Consider the following 17,955-nt stretch of genomic DNA (forward strand, 5'->3'; position numbering starts at 1 on the left):
CTACAGACAATTCGGGCTAGGATTGATTATTGTTATTATCCGGTTAAAACCATCTATGGAGTTTTAGGGAGTGCGTTAGCACACTCGACTGTTAAGGAGAGGGTGCTAACGCATGGCTCGACCAACGCCATCGATTTCTCGCTCTATTTTCCCGAAACTATTTACCCACCCACCCCAATCCCCGGCGGAGCCGCTCACCTGATTCAGATCTTCTGCGAGGAAGATTGAGGGGCTTCATCTGTCCAGCCATAGTAATAGTAGTTAGGAGAGCGGGAAGGCCCGATCTAGGTTCTGTTCTCCCCAAGTTCGCGTCCTACCACAGGCTACTGCACGCTGTATAGCCACTCCTAACTTGCCTCATTTCCCACCATGATTTCACCTTTGGGAAACCCTAGGCATTGCCAAGCTGCTACCTCTTTTCAGTGGGTGGTGTAGGGCACTCTTAAGGGGGTCTGGCGACCACTAGGATTCCTATCAAAGGGATGTACTCTAGGATGCGTAAGCAGGGCTCGACCAACGGGAGAGGCTTTATATAGAAAATGTGTCATAAATAGATGATATCATATACAATATGTTATATATGTATTAACTGTATGAAAAGTGTCACAGGAATGACAAGGATAGTTATGTCTTGCCCCAATATATAGAATAAGTAGATGTGTAGAGTTTGTGTACTACCATAAAGGATCTGTCATTGACTGAGGACACTGCTTCATTAGTAGATAAGGTAGGTAAAACAAAGTATTTGGATGTTTCTAAGTCTTAAAAGAAGGCCATCTTTGGAAAAGGGTATGCAATAATGAAAATGATAGGATATTTAGTAGTCGGAGGAATTGGTAATCACGAGCAAGGGTCGTGGCAAGTTCCAGCTCCAATAAGATCCCATGCTTCATTGGCCCATATTGCTCCAGAAAGAGTACCTATGGTTGAAAGAGAAAAACCGAGACCAATCGCACGATAACTCCAATGATCTAATTGTTCAAGCACTTGTTCCCGGAGGAAGTGATACTTGATTGGTATGTGCTTGGTCTTTGAATGCATGACTGGATTCTTTGAAATGCTGATTGCACTTGTATTATCACATAAGATAGAGACAGGTGGAGTGCAAGTGATTTGAAAATCCTGCAAGGTCTGCATCATCCAAAGAAGTTGTGTGCAACAAGATGCCGCAGCCACATATTCTGCTTCAGCTGTAGATAAAGCAATCGAACTCTGTTTCTTGCTGAACCAAGATACTAATCTGGAACCCATGAAGAATGCACCACCACTTGTGCTTTTCCTGTCATCCACACTTCCGGCCCAATCTGCATCTGTGTAAGCATGAAGAGTGAGATTTGTATCTCTAGGATACCATAAGCCATAGTTTTGAGTCCCTTGAAGATACTTGAAGATTCTTTTGACTGCCTGAAGATGAGTTTCCTTTGGGTTGGCTTGAAATCTTCCAACAATTCCTACTGCATGCATAATGTCTGGTCGGGTACCTGTCAAATAAAGCAAACTCCCAATCATGGATCTATAAGTTGGTTGATGAACTGCTGCTGATTCATCATTTGTACTGAGGCTGCATCCAGTAACCATGGGGGTACATACTGGCTTTGAATCTTCCATGCCATACTTCTTCAAGATCTGCTTGAGGTACTTGGTTTGAGACAAGAAAATACCTCCTTCATTTTGTTGGATTTACAATCCAAGAAAGTATGTCAATTCTCCAAGTAATGACATTTCAAATTCTTTCTGCATAACCAAGGCAAAGTTTTGACTCATAGCCTCTTCATTGCTGCCAAAGATAATATCATCTACATACACAACAAGTATTAGCAATTTGTTATTTTCAACTTTCATATAGAGATTGCTATCTGCTGATCCTTTTGAGAAACCTTGTTGGTGAAGATATTTGTCCAAACGATAGTACCAAGCCCTTGGAGCTTGTTTGAGACCATAGAGAGCCTTTTTCAATCTGCATACAAGGTTTGGATCATTCCCAAGAATGAAATCATCTGGCTGCTCAATATATACTTCTTCTTCTAAGTCTCCATTCAGAAAGGCTGATTTCACGTCCATTTGAAATACCTTGAAGTTTTGAAAGCTTGAGAGGGCAAGGAACATTCGGATGGCCTCAAGTCTTGCAACAGGAGCAAAGGTCTCTTCAAAATCTATTCCTTCTTGCTGCGCATACCCTTTACAAACAAGTCTGGCCTTGTTTCTAATTACTTCTCCATTTTCATTCAATTTATTTTTGAAGACCCATTTTGTCCCTATGACATTCTTATCTTTTGGTCTAGGAACCAATTCCCAAGTGTTGTTCTTTTCGATCTGCTCAAGTTCTTCATCCATTGCTTTGACCCAACATTCATCTTTGCATGCCTCTTTCACATTTTGTGGTTCAGTGGAAGAGAGTAATGCCAAATAGCTTGAAGCTTCTGCAATTGTTCTTCTTGTTTGTACTCCTGCTTCTTTCTGCCCCACAATCTGAGATTCTGGATGATTCTTCTGAACATATCTGGATGGAGTCTTCTCTTCTATTCTTGTATGCTCCTCTGGTTCTTCTTGAGGTTCTTCTTCATCATTCTGTCTTTGAGGGTAGCCTTCATCTTCTTCGATGTCTTCATGATGAACTTGCCTAGGAATGTATCCCTTCTCATCAACCACAACATCAATGCTGTCGACAATTCTGCCAAGTCTTTTATTGTAGCACTTGTATGCTTTGCTATGTGGAGAATAACCAAGAAGAATGCCTTCATCTGCTCTTGGTTCAATTTTTCCAAGTTGCTCATCAGTATTCTTAATATAACATTTGCTCCCAAAGATTTTGAAGTGCTTCACCGAAGGAGTCTTACCACACCAGAGCTCATGAGGAGTTTGAGTGCTGTTTACTCGGACATTTGTTTTGTTGAGAATAATAACCGCAGCATGTGCAGCTTCACCCCAGAAAGTTGCGGGAGTACCTGATTCATCAAGCATAGCACGAGCCATTTGTTGGACTGTTCTGTTCATTCTTTCCACAACTCCATTTTGCTGAGGAGTTCTAGCTGTAGAGAATTCTCTTCTTATCCCATGTTCTTCACAGAAATCGAAAAATTCATTCGAGGTCAACTCCCCACCTCTGTCAGATCCGAGGCACTTAATTTTGTGTCCTGATTCATTTTCAGCCAAGGCTTTGAAGGATTTGAATTTTTCGAATGCTTCATAAGTCCTAACCAGACAAACCTGGAGAAATCGTCAATGAATAATATCAAATATTCTTCTCCTCGAGGTGTTCTTTTTTTGAATGGACCACATGTATCTGTATGAACTAGCTCAAGAGGCATGCTAGCTGATCCTTCCTTCTCAGGAAAATTAGTTCTGGTTTGCTTTCTAAACTGACATGATTTGCATATGGTGTTGTCTGGAATTTTGATATCTGGAAGATCACGAACTGCCTGATATTTGCATGCTTTCCTTATTTGTGGAAAGATTAGATGCCCCAACCTCCGATGCCATAGCCAGTGTTCATCATTCTTGCTCAAATAGCATTGTTGTTGTTTTTCTTCAAATATGTATAGATTATTTGGAGTCCTTCTTCCTTTGATCACTGTTTCACCTGTATCAAGATCACGAACACAACATCCATTTGATCTAAATATTACCTCTGTTCCTTGATCGCACATCTGACTGACACTCAGAAGATTATGCTTCAATCCATCAACATACAAAACATTTCCAGCTTTGACCTTCTCTTTCAACGGAGCAACGCCTTTTCCTTTTATGGCTGCAGAGATATCGTTTCCAAAAGAAACTTTCTTTCCCTTTTCTAATGCGGTATATGATTCAAGTTTTTCTTTGTCCCCTGTCATATGCTTCGAACATCCGCTGTCAATGTACCATAGACTTTCTTGACCTTCTGCGTAAAAGGCTATCCCACATCTTTCTGGTTGCGGTTCCTTTATTCTCCATGTTCTGACATTTGAGGTTTGTTCCTTCTGAGTTGTCTTCCAGAACCTGCTCCTGCATTCAGAGTCTTCATGACCAAATTTATTACAAATAGAGCATTCAACTTCATTTTCAAGAACCGAAAAGTTGTTATAAGTCCTTTTCATGGTTCCAGTCATACTTCTTTGCTTTGGAGCTTCTCTAGTCATGATTGTCTTGTAGGCAACACATTGAGCTGCTTTGTGACCGAAGTTATGGCAAGAAAGACATTGGCCATTAAAGAAATTTCTCCGATAATCAGATCTATCATCCAACCGATTGTAGCTTCTATTGACATCCATTCTTGGGGAAAATTGGGAAGATTTTACCTGTGGTTGATTGTAGCTTCTGTTTGTCCTTAAGGCAGCTTGTCCCCGAATTTCTTGATAGTCTTTATTTGTTCTTGAGGTAAACTGTCCCTGATTCACCTGATGACTTTTATTTGGTCTTTGCTCGCTCCTCCTTGCTGCATCAAGATAACTTTTAGAGGTAGAAGCTTGAGATGTTTCTCCATTATATCCCAGACTTGTCTTGATCAGAGGAGAACGCTGCACATTGATAATCTCATCCAAGGTTTCAGATCCTTTAACAAATTTAAGATTAATCGCTTTTGTTTTCTCAATCTCCTTTCTAAGACAAACAATCTCACATTCCAATTTTTCAAGATGTTTTTCCTTTTCTGCCACTTGACATTGTAGAGAATCAATAATAGCACTTTTCTCTTCTAAGCAAACTTTGAGATTATTCATTTCTTCACAAAAGCCTTCTACATCTATAGCATCCATGTAGTCATCATCTTCAAAAGCCATTAAAAGTTTATATCTATAACCCTGTTCATCTTCGTCACTATTTGAAAGACCATCACTATCTTCATGAGTGTAATAGCTTTTCTTCTTTTCATTCTGTTTCTTGTTCCATTTAACAGGTTCCTTTCCCTTGTCATTCTTATCTTTGTGAGGACATTTGGCAGCATAATGACCTACTCTTCCACAAGCAAAGCATTTAAAAGGTAACTTACCTCTGAACCTTCCAGAACCCCTTTGAAGATTTCTGACAAAATTTGATTCTTCTTCTTCATCTTCTGGCACGTGACTTGCTTCATAATAATCTTCTTTGCCTTAAGCCTTGAAAGCAGCTTCTCTTCTGTCTGATGGACCTCCTTTTCTCATTTCATAAGCAGTTAGAATTTCGTGAAGCTGAGACATAGTAAGAATTCGTAGATTTTCTTTTTCTTCTATTACAGACACTTTAGATTCAAATTTGGGGGACAATGATCTTAGAACCTTTTCAACCACAATAGCCTCTTTTATTTCTTCACCCAAGTTTTTCATGCAATTAACAATCTCATCTACCCTAAGGAAATAGTTAGCCACACTTTCATCATTATACATTCTGAGAGTCTCATACTTAATCCTGAGAGTTTGAAGTTTAGCACGCTTTACCTGTTCGTCTCCTTCATAGCTCGTGACAATTTTGTCCCATATTTCTTTTGCGGATTTATAGTGCATTACCTTCATGAATTCCGATTGGGATATACATCCTAATAGAGTACTGACTGCTTTCGCATTTGTTTCATACTTCTTTTTCTCGGCTGGATCTGGAGGAGTAGCTGAAGGAAAAGTGTAGCCTATCTCTACGATGTCCCATACTTCTGTACCAAGAGATTGAAGATAGGCAGTAACTCTTACCTTCCAATAATTGAAGTTTGTCCCATCAAAAACCGGTGGCCTGATTGATGCTTCTCTCTCGTAGTTGCTCATGATGAACGATCTACCTTCAAGCAATCAAGCTTCTCTGAAGGACCTGCTCTGATACCAATTGTTGGAAATAATACTGAGAGGGGGGGGGGGGTGAATCAGTATTATCAGATCAATAAAACTTTTTCAACACTCAGAAACATATACGCTACTTCAGTTAAGTGAACCAGCGTGTACATGCTACTGTGTCTAAAGCAACCAGCGTATAACCAGAAATCTTATGAATCAGTTAGTTTATCTTCAGTAAATGCATCAGGACATTATTAACCATATTAAAAGTAAACAAGTGCAATATAACATAACAGATCATCACACAAAAGCCACACACATGAACACCCTGATATAAGGTGGAAACCCAATGTGGTTGAAAACCACCTGCTGCAAGTCGTCTCTATCTTTCTTTAATAAGAAACTTCAGTTTACAATCTTTTGTACTGGTGCAGCCTTATACCAGTACGCAGGCTACAACCTGCAGAAGGCTACAACCTTCTCTCGTTTTCCAAACTCTCCTGGAAGGGAGCTCCAACCCCCTTTGCTCTTGTACTAGCTAAGATACTAGTACGTAGGTGCTGGCCTACAATCTTCTTTCCTTCAGGTACCACTTTTCATCAATTTTCAGACTGGATACTCCTGAAGCACAACATTACAATCTGAAGACCACGATTCATTCACTTTTCATAACAAATCATTGAAGCACAAAACAACCAATAGTAGCATCATCAATCTTTGAATCACTGAACCACTGAAACCCTGTCAACACCCAGTCACCAGAACACAGAGCAGACTACAGAACTTTGCAATAATAGTCAGACCCAACTGCAACCCAAAAATTAAGCTTCAAAAGATATACGCTACTTCAATGAAACCAACCCGCGTATACACGCGCTTTTACCAAAGACAACTTGTGTACAGATCTAAAAATAATTTCTCATAACTTGCAGCTGTACCAGACATCAGTCATACCCAGAACATAACATTGCGTCAGTATGCAGATCTAAAAATACGCATAATCAACCATATAAAGATAGTTCATTTCAAACAATTTGATCCCGATCTAGTCTTCCATCAACCGGTGTGATCTCTCCTTAGCTCAGATCAAGCAATGTATCTTCAACCCAGAACCTGCATACTAGAACTCTTTCATTATCAGATATTCAAGACTTTTTCAGTGCACTGTCCTAATGATCTTCTTCTCCTTATATAGCCTTAGGCCCTTCACAATACCACGGTCCAAAACCATAGTAACACAATACCATCAACTTCAAAACTAGGGATCAACACGTCTGTCGAGATACCTTGGTCAAAAACATAGGCTCAAGTACCGAAGACTAACTACCACGGACCAAAGGGAAGCTTCTCGACATGTACGCTCTTTTCTGTTCATGAAACTGCGTGTATATGCGACTTCGTATATAGCGAGCCTGCGTATCCGCGACTTAGTATATAGCGTACCAGCGTGTATACGCAACTTGGGCTTAATGAACCTGCGTATATGAAATTTCTCTTCATTCTTGTAGTCTGGACTGAGATCTTTCATCAAAGAGAGTTGCCATCAAGGACAACACCTGTACCGTAGCGCCACACCTGTGCCAAAATGCCAACATAACGTTGGGAAATTATCAAAAAAGATCTAATGAGAATGCTCAAAAATGCTTTCCAACAAAAAAAAAGATTGGAGGAAATACAAAATCCTCCTTCCTAGCCCTCATTCCCAAAGAACCCAATCCTACAACTTTTAACAGATATAGGCCAATCTCCCTTTGCAACTCATCTTATAAGATACTCACCAAAATTCTAGCAAACAGAATGAAAAAATTACTTCCGGAAATAATTTCAGAAAACCAAGGAGGATTTGTCCCCAAGAGGCAAATCACAGACAATGTGATAATTGTTCAGGAGGCTATTCACAACAGTATCCAAAGAAAGGAGAGAGGAATGATTGTTAAGTTAGATATGGCTAATGCTTTTGATAGAGTTAACCATAACTTTCTTGCAGCAGCTCTCAAAAAGTTTGGCTTTTCAATAAATTTCATAGAGATTATCCAGGCATGTATATCAAATCCATGGATAGCTCCTTTAATCAATGGACGACCTAGTAAAATTTTCCAAAGCACACAAGGGCTGAGGCAAGGTTGTCCGCTCTCTCCATTCTTATACATCATCATGGCTGAATCGCTGAGTGTTATGCTAGAAAATCAAAGAAAAGAGAAAAAAAAATAACAGGGATCCAAATATTGAGAAGATTCAAAGATATAAACCACTCACTCTTTGCAAATGATACCCTTCTCATAGGCGGGGCATCCTGCATTATATCAAGATGATTCAAAAAAGTCTTGGATGAATTTCTCCTAGCTTCAGGAGGAATTTTAAACAACTCCAAATGCAGAATTTATTGCTAAAATACCTCAACAAAATCAATGCAACGTATCTCACAAATAATGGAAATACCTTTACAAATAAATTGGAGCCACTTCACTTATCTTGGGCTGCCCTTAGCAAAGGAAGTGGTAAAATCAGAAGTCTGGAACAAGCAAGTGGAGAGAATGAGGGAAAAAATTCAGAACTGGGGAGTGATGTGGCTCAACCTGGCAGGAAGAGTGACACTGATTAGAGCACTTCTCTCGGCCTTGCCCATATATCAACATGCAATCACTATGGCTTCGGCAAGTGCCCACAAGCAAATGGAATTGACAATAAGAAGCTTCCTCTAGCAAGGAGGAAAACAAGATAATAAAAAATTCAGCCTTGTTAGATGGGAGCAGGTTACTCTTCCCTATGAAAAAGGAGGTATAGCAATTCGCCTGCCAGGACTAATGAACATTGCTCTAGGGACAAAAATTATATGGAGAATGATAAATGGGAACGGTCATTGGTGGGAAAAAGTTCTAACAATGAAATACTTAAATTGTCATAGAAGAAAGCTGCTCATTGATACTATTCCAAGTAGGCCATGCACCCAAATCTGGAAATTGGTTAAAAGGATAATTCCTCTTATTAGAGATCAAATATCCAAAAATCTAGGGAATGGCAAAACAATTTCTATCTGGGAGGATAGAATAATGGGGAAAAACCCCTTAAATCAACAACAAAATTTAAGAGGACTTCAGAGATGGATGGAAGAGCAAAGTTTTAACACTCTTTATTCTATTTCGGATTGGGATTAGAATAACTAGGTTAGATGGAAAAAGCTAGCTGCGCCACCAAGACTAAAAAGTAAGTGGGAAATTTTAAAAGTTCATCTGGTGGGGGCCACACCCATCAACAAAGAAGATCAGGATGCCTTTGTTTGGGACCCAAACGGAGGGGATTACACAGTGAAATCGAGGTACAACCTCCTCCAAAAAATTCACAATCAAAATGATTGGAGTCTTTGGAAGGTAGCTTGAAAATCAGAGAGTCTGCCCAAAATTAAAGTCTTCACCTGGACTCTTCTCAAAGGAAAAATTCTTACCTCTAAAAATTAAAAAAATTAAAAAAAAAAGGAATACAAGGGCCCTCAAAATGAGGAAGAAACAATCCAACACCTCTTCATAAACTGTATGGTGGCGAGAGAGTGCTGGAAATATGCAACAAGTCCTTTGGAAATAAACATAAATGCAACAATTCAGTTGACAACTCTTCATAAAAACTGGGATAAAAGCTATCCATATACAAAGAAAAAAAAGGCAACAATAAATAGGATATGGAAATGTCTCCCTTCAATCCTATGTTGGCAAATTTGGTTAGCCCAAAACAAATGCATTTTCAAAGAACAAAAGCCAAATCTAAGCAAGATCCTAGCAAAAACTTGGAGCCAAGTTGCAGAGATAGTAAGTACAAATGGAATCTCAAAAATGGACCAGAATAATTTATAACAAGAAGAGAAAGACTCGTACAGCAAAGCAATGTTAGAAAACAAAGCAAAAGCACAAGCTATAGCAAAAAATAAATAATTTCACACACACAAACAAGAAATGGAAATTAAGACTAGAGGATAAAGAATTTGCAGAATAGATAAAAAAACAGAAGAGACACATTTTTTTTTTTTTTTTACGGAGCTACAAAAAATAACCGAGGTAAAGTAGGGGCAGGTGGTGTTATATTAGATCCAAATGGAAACAAAATAATAACCTATGAATGGAGCCTTGGAGAAATGACAAACAACAGGGCTGAAGCATATAGCCTTCTCCTAGGCACAAGGATTTTAAACAAAAATGCAATCAAGGACCCTATAATAATAGGGGACTCGGCTATCATAATAGCCGCTCTGGATGCAAAAAGGGACTTCAAAAGCATAGCCATCAACAAAATATATCAAAGGATCAAAACAAGTTTTGAAAGTCTCGGAAATATAACCATAAAGCATGTCCTAAGAAACCAAAATAAGGACGTTGATAGCCAAGCTAACAAAGCAATTTACAAACCAGTTGGGACTGTCAAAGAGAATAATGAAGTTTATGAAGAAAGTATACCATGACCCCCTCACCCAGTATGAGGATCGAGAAAGTATACCATGACCCACGTGCACCTACGCAAGCTCCCAGGCGACCCGAGACAGTATGGCAATCAACAGCAACAAGTCTCTCCTTAACAGAGACCAATAAATCAGGAACATAAACCACAAAACAATAGCAAGTGATGTGGCAGTGGAACCCATCTTAGGATTTCGGTCTCAGAACTTTGGTTTGGTATTTGATGTTGTAAATACCTTTGACTTACAAGGTCTGAGAAGGGAATAATCCAAAGGTCATAACCTCTAGCCACTTGTGGATTAGAAGTAAATGCCCAAGGGCCCGTCAGCCATTAGAAACTCATCCATTGGATCACCCATCTTGAAGAAGTTTTGAACCGTAGCGGTGTTAGTCGATGAGCGGTGGGTCGACAAACGAACAAATTGTCACCAAGTGAAGCAAGAAGTAAAGGTATTGTCAATTGAAACCTCCATTTATCAAACTGCTAGTTGGAGGGTATTATAGTAGGTAATGAACTTGAACAACAAGTGCTAAGCGAAGGCCGAAAGATGGATATTTTTTGTCATCGACAACAAACAAGAAAGTTGTATTTACATCCATTGGACCACCAATTGGAGGGTATTGTAGTAGGTAGTGAACTTGGCTAATGAGTAATGAGAAATGGTTGATAGACATAGAATTTATTGTCATCAACAACAAATAGGATAGTGCCATTTTCCATCCATCAAAGCACCCATTTGGAGAGAGTTGTAACCATTGAGAATCAAGCGGTGAGCAGCAGTCGATGGGTTGTGAGCGTTATTTAGGCCATGGTCACAACCAAGGTCACAAGGAGGAAAACATAAGCACTAAGGCTAGCCATGGGGGGCTTGAAAATTTGGTGTTTTGAGTGTAAAATTTATTAAATTGGGCCAAAATATTTTGATGCTTTCGATGTGAGATAAAAACGTGGTCACATTCGAAACAACAATGGAACTGCAAAGGCAATGTTCGAGTCAATTCAAAATATGATGGGTGAAATAATGGATTAATACCCATGGTAATAAACACAGTAAAACAATAAATGGAAAATGACAAGAAGGAGCTTGTGCACATGTACAAGCACATCTGTAAAAATCAAGAAAAATAGATAGCAGTGCAATGAAGGAGTCGTGGAGACGTTGTGTGCCACTTGGTACATATCTGAGTGCCAAGTCTAAAATTAGAGCTGTGCAGAGGCAATGAGATCTAATTAGTTGAAACAATGCAAATATGAATCACCATATGAGAATAAACGAACGATGTCTGATTGTGGAGCCATAGATCTAAGTTTGAAAATGAATGAAAGAGGGATCTGAGCGGCTGAAGCAAGTCAGCGCTTGCATATTAGGGGATTGGAGTCTCCTTTGGGTTGGTGCCTTAAAGATCGGGGGGTTGGTTCCTCCAGCAAGTTGGTGCCTACAAATATCAAGAGTTAGTGCTTGCAAACAAACGGGGGTGGGTGCCTCATGTATGTTGGTTCCTACAAAAGTTGATGTAAATTGAAATTGGTGCTTGAATTTACATTACAATCAAAAAAAAATTTGTGGTTTTCTCCTATATGGGTTTCCACATAACCATCTTGTGTTCAAGCTTTATGTGATTGGTACACTATTATTTTTTTTTAATGTGTTTGATTCACTAAGTAATTCTTAAAATTCATAAAATACTAATTCACCCCCCCAATATTTTCTCAGTTTCCAACAATTGGTATTAGTGCAAGTTCCTTCAATAGTAGTCTAACAACTGGAAGGTATATCTAGATCTAAGACAATGTTAGGTGGGTTGGAAATTTCACTAACAAAGCTCCTATGTTCACTGGAACAAATTATGCATTTTGGAAGGTAAGAATGATGAATTACATAATGTCCCTTGGTGAAGATATTTGGGATGCAATGCTAAATGGGTATGAAAAGCCACCTACATTGCCTCAAAAAGATGACAAGCTCAATTTTACTTATAATGCTAAAGTAATGAATCCAATCCTAAGTAGATTACCTGAATCTAAATTTGTTAAAGTCATGCACTGCAGCACAGCCAAAGAGATTCTGGATAAGTTGCATAATTTCTATGAAGGCAATAGCAAGGTAAATAAGGCTAAATTCCAAGTTTATAGAATGCAAATTGAGTCACTGAAGATGAATAAGGATGAGGACATAGTGAAATTCCTTCTTCGTGTATATGGAATACTTAACACTATAAGAGGTCTTGTTGAAACTATGAATGATTGCATGGTAGTTAAAAAGGTGTTAAGATCTATTCCTGCCAAGTTCAATGTCAAGGTATTAGCTATTGATGAGAAGAGAGATCTCAACACTTTAACAATGGATCACCTACATGGAACAGTAACTGCTTATGGAATGAGAATCACAAGAGGCGGATCTACATTAAGGGAAGCAACCTTCAAAGCTGATAAGAAGACCAAGAAGTCAAGAAGATTCAAGCTATGGATCTGATCAAGAAGAAATCAATTTTTTTAGAATATTGAAGAGAGGGTGCAAAAAATACAAAGGTAAGTTGCCTTTCTAATGTTTCAATTGTGGAAATGTTGGTCATAGTGCATCTAAATTCCCACATAAGAAACAATATAATGAATATGACAATAAAGAAAAGGATAATCATAAGAGAGTTGAGAAGGAAAGAAACTTAAAGAAAAAGAGCTTCTATACTCAAGAGGATAGCAACTCCTTAGAGGATGAGGGTGAGAAACCTTATGAGGAAGAGAGAACAAATGATTTCATGCTCATGGCTATAGAAACCCAAGACGAAGGGAAAGATGATTATGAATTAAATAAAGAGGGAGTTGTAGTAGATTTGGAAGGAGAACTAGTTAGTGCCTTAGAGCAAATACATAGGCTCGGGAAGAAAACAAGAAGTAGGAAGAGTTGTTGATGAAATATGAAAAAGAAAGGGATGAAAATGGAAACTCATTATTTCTCCCTCCGAAGGTGGAGCTAGAGGAAGCTAAGAAGATTAAAGGCACTCTTTTAGAACAACTGAAAGAGAAAGGGAAGGACTGCAAGAAGTTGTCTCTATTAGAAAATATTAGAAAACACCCAAGCTCATATAAACTAGAATCTAATATTTGTCGGAGGATCTGAGAAATTGGATGAAATCCTAAGTGTTCAAAGATCTCCTCTCATTAAAAATGGTCTTGGTTATGAAGGAGAAACAAGCACCAAGAAAGTTGAATGAAAAAAACATAAAAGCTATCTTGAAGTGCTCAAAGGACATAATAGCCATGAAAAGGAAAACAATCAACCACAATAGCAACAAAGAAGAGAAAATGGTGACAAGGAAATTAAGGACAACTTTTATAAAAAACAATAGTAACAATGGAAGGCAACCTACAACAATTCAAACAACCATGAAAGTGACTTCAAAAATCAACAAAGGAATCATCCAGGAAATCAAGAAAGAATCGGAAGATTCTTCCCTCAAAGGCCATCTAATTCCAAGTATCAAAATATGTTTTATGGTTATGGTTATGCTTGCACAAATTTTTCTCACAAGATTGTCCATTATAGAGCTTATCTCAAAGATAATTATTTTAGAAATGAATATTATAAGTCCTCAAAGAATAGGGGCAATAGATATGCAAATCCTCATAGAAATATCTCACGAAGTAACAATCCTTTTGCTCCTTTACTAAATCATGTTGAATGTTACAAGTGACATTTTTAGGCATAAGGCAGTTGACTGTAAAGCAAATTGAATTAGAACAGCCCCTTAGACAAACCAAGTTCAAGAATCTAGAACATGGAAAAAAAAAGAGTTGAAAGAAAATAAGAATGTGGCATTATCATGTATGCTCAAAATAAAGGCAACCATTGGTATGTTGATAGTGGATGCTCCAAACATATGATCGGTGATAAGGGTAAATTATTGTCACTAAGAAAAGATATGACATGCATTTTCATTTTTGGTAATGATGCACAAATAAAAATCATGTGTAAAGGCACAATTAGCTTGGACAATGGAAGAGGAAAGGCTCAAAATGTTCTCTTTGTTAATGGACTCAAATACAATTTGTTGAGTGTGAGTTAGATGTGTGACCAGGGGTATGATGTCATCTTTCACTCCAAAAGATGTAAAATAAAAATGGCAAACACAGAAAAAATAGTAGCAAAAGCAATGAGAACTCCAAGTAATGTGTACATACTCAATGAGGAAAACAAGAAGCATTGTTTGGGGAAGCTTGATGAGACTTGGTTGTGGCACATAAAGTTGGGACACTTAAACTTTGATCCTATAGTGAAGGTTTGCAAAAAGTAAGTTGTAAGGGATTTGCAAAAGATTTGAAATCCAACCAATATTCAAGTTCAAGTACACTTCAAGATCAAGGAAAATTCATCAACCAGGCCTCTATAGTTGGTTCACACATACTTTTGTGGACCCTTAAGAACTAAAACCCTAGGTGGAGAATGTTATTTCATGTTGATTATTAATGATTATACCAAGTTTACTTGGGTTGCATTTTTATAACAGAAATCTAAAGTGCTTGATAAGTTCAAAGTTTTCAAATCCCTCGCTAAGAACCAAACTAATTGTAAAATAAAATGCATAAGGTCTGACCAAAGTGGATAGTATACCTCAAGTGAGTTTGATGATTTCGTGAAGAACATGGAATAAGAAAATAATTCTCAATTCCACAACAAAATGGAGTGGCACAAAGGAAAAATATATCAGTGCAACAAATGGCTAGAGCAATGTTGGATGAGATAAATATTCCAAACACCTTTTGGGTTGAACTTGTTCAGACAATATTTCACATTCTAAACAGAGCACACTTAAGGTCGAATAGTGATAAAACTAAAATGACCTTGGCTACCTCAATCCATAGAGGAAACATCACTAAATTTTCCTCCTTATCAATATCCATAATAGTGGCACTCCCCAATCCCTTAGCACTGTTGGAATCCATATGCCAAGGCCAACCTTGGGAACAAAGTCAGTGAGGGCCTATACCTTATGGGAGTCATCCCCAGTAATATGTGCCTCTGTCTCCACCTATCACCCAACATCAACAACAACATTTACCCTCTTCCAAACCACTTTAAAGACTCCCCCTATACCTACTTAACCTACACCTAACCCAAATATTAAGGTAGCTTAACCAACTTACAACATTGAGCTACCACCTTACCCAACTTATGTTGTTTCTTCTCTAGACTGTGATGATTCCAACATCATTCAGGGAGAATGGTGAGTAATAAAAACTCACCTATTATTCAAGAACAAGATGATGAAGAGGGAAATCCTAAATTGGAAAATCAAAGTTCTCCCTCTCAACCATAACCTAACTTTTATGTCAGTTCCTTCCCTCAAATATTTTCTTTATTGTAATCATATGTTATTCCATTTCATGTAACATGTTTGGTCCCAATATGGCTCGACCTTCCAAGCGATGCTAGCTTAGTTGTGTGTGATTGGGTCGTCCATAGAGAATTTCATATGGAAGATATTTTTCCCATTGATTTTGTTAGTCCATGACATGCATTCTCAACATGTCTTCTAGTACTTGGTTTAATATTTTTGTTTTCCCATCAGTCTCCGGATGATATGTAGCACTAAAATTGAGTTGTGTTCCCATAGAATTTAGGAGGGTTTTCCAGAATCTAGAGGTAAACCATGAATCTCTATCAGATATGATTTTTTGAGGCATTCCATGCAAGTGAATTATTTCTTCTAGAAAAACCTAAGTGATGGTAGCTTTGTCCTAGGTGCTCTTAACTAGAACAAAGTGGGCACTTTTAGTGATTTTGTCAAAAAATACCATAATGCAGTCATGTCTCTAGGGTGTTATGAGAAGCCCCCTACAAAATCAATTGAAATGAGTCCCCACTTGGTTTCAGGTATATCATGTGGTTGTAGTAGTCCTGTAGGGTTATTTAACGTTATGCTGTAACTTGATGACATTCTAAACACTAAGCTACAAACTATGTTATATTCTTTTTCATTCCTACATAGAAGAATATATTTTTAAAGTCCTCATGCATTTTGTTCACTCCTGGATTGAGATTTATGGGCTTCTTTCAATATCAACTCCTAAGCTCTTTGTTTTTTGGTACATACCTCTTACTTTTATATCATAATAATCCACTATTTTCTAGCGTATATCCTTCCCAATCAAATCTCATTATTATTCCTCTTGATCCAATGTTTCTCTACTTCTCTTAACATTGGTTAAAAGGGATTTGTCTTTCCATTGGATTGATCAATGAACATAAGATGGACAACAGAGATCTTATCGCGAAGGCTTAAGTGAATAGATGGATGAACAGGGTGAACGCACAAGATGAACAACGAAGGTCTTATCGTGGAGGTTAAGTGGATAGATGGACGAAACGAACGAATGAACATGATGAACAACGAAGATCTTATTGCGGAGATTAAGTCAAGAGATGGATAGACAAGATTAATCGGAGGATGGATGGCGCAGATCATATCGCGGGAAAAAGAAACATGCAGAAATGATGGAGCGGGTTTCTAAAGCAGTAAGTAGTTTCTCGCGCGCCCTCAAGGCTGTAAGTTGTATTTCTGAATTTCACGTGATTAGCCTAACTGAGCGACACGTAGCATGAGAAAACCACTTTTCTTGCGTGTCCTCAGGGGATAACGGTCGTGCAATAATCCATGCGAGATTGCGTGATAGCAGTTGGATAAGGCGGGGTTGATTAACGATGGAGATCAACCAAGCTAGTTGGAGATCGGGTGACGTGATAGTCGTCGGATCAAGTGAGGCAGATCGACGGTAGGGGTTTAACGCACATAAAGCGTTGAGGTGATGTGATAATCGTCAGATCAGGAAAGGAAAATCGATGGTGGGGACTTAAAGCGCATAAAGTAAGTGGAAGACTTTACGCGAGGTGGCAGTTGGATAAATTAATGAATCAGACGGTGATTGGGTAGGTTTCTTGTGGATCGGACGATGATGAAACGATGCATGAAGAATGTGCTGAAGGAGGTTTTAAATGAAAATGACAAAAAAACCAGTGAGGGTGGACAAGTAACTGTATCAAACTACAAACTCCATAGCTCATACGAGAACCATAAACCTATGTTTTTGTGGTTGCTGAAGGGTCTCTTCCTCAAGTCATGGTCCCAGAGGGAGGAGATGAGGCTGAGACACCTGCGGACAACCTTATGGTGACCTTTTTCCTCTAGCTGCCCTGTGAACTGAAAGAAGGCACAAAATGGAAGTAAACTACAGCACAACCGATCTACTCTACACTACTGTAATGAAAATGCAGCTACCTAAGCAAATAAATAGAAAACCAGGAAACTACTTAAGCAAATGAACAGAAACATAAATCTATGATACTTAAGCAAATGAACAATGAAAACTAGGAATCTATTCTAGCATACATGTACAGTAAAGAGGAGCTTTGGCTACTCAGGTCAGGCCCTAACCCAAGAGCTTCAGCCCTCTGAGTTAACTCAGAGCTGGCTTAAAACATAACTCATTCTCATTATGAAAACCATGGATTACAGAACAAACTGTCACAAGTCTTGCAGCTCAGAAATAAAGTAGAGTTTTACAATGAAAAGTCTGAATCCTATTGAGGTCCTAAGCCTCTCTACTTATACATCTGAAGTCTCTAACAACTTCCTTCTCATTAGGCAGGCTGGGCTCCCCACTCAAGATAAACTAGTTTATGTCCCTTTCACTTGCTCGAATGTCTTCTAGTCCTCAAAGTGATGGTCATTTGCACTCCGAGCTGATGGAGGAATATTCGAATGGAGGGGTAGTAAATGAGGAGGATTTACCTCCTATAATT

Source organism: Pinus tabuliformis, chromosome 4_2 (genome assembly GCF_031772625.1).
Source record: "Pinus tabuliformis cultivar Carrire ecotype Pingquan chromosome 4_2, CPIR1, whole genome shotgun sequence".
NCBI classification, from domain to species: domain Eukaryota; kingdom Viridiplantae; phylum Streptophyta; class Pinopsida; order Pinales; family Pinaceae; genus Pinus; species Pinus tabuliformis.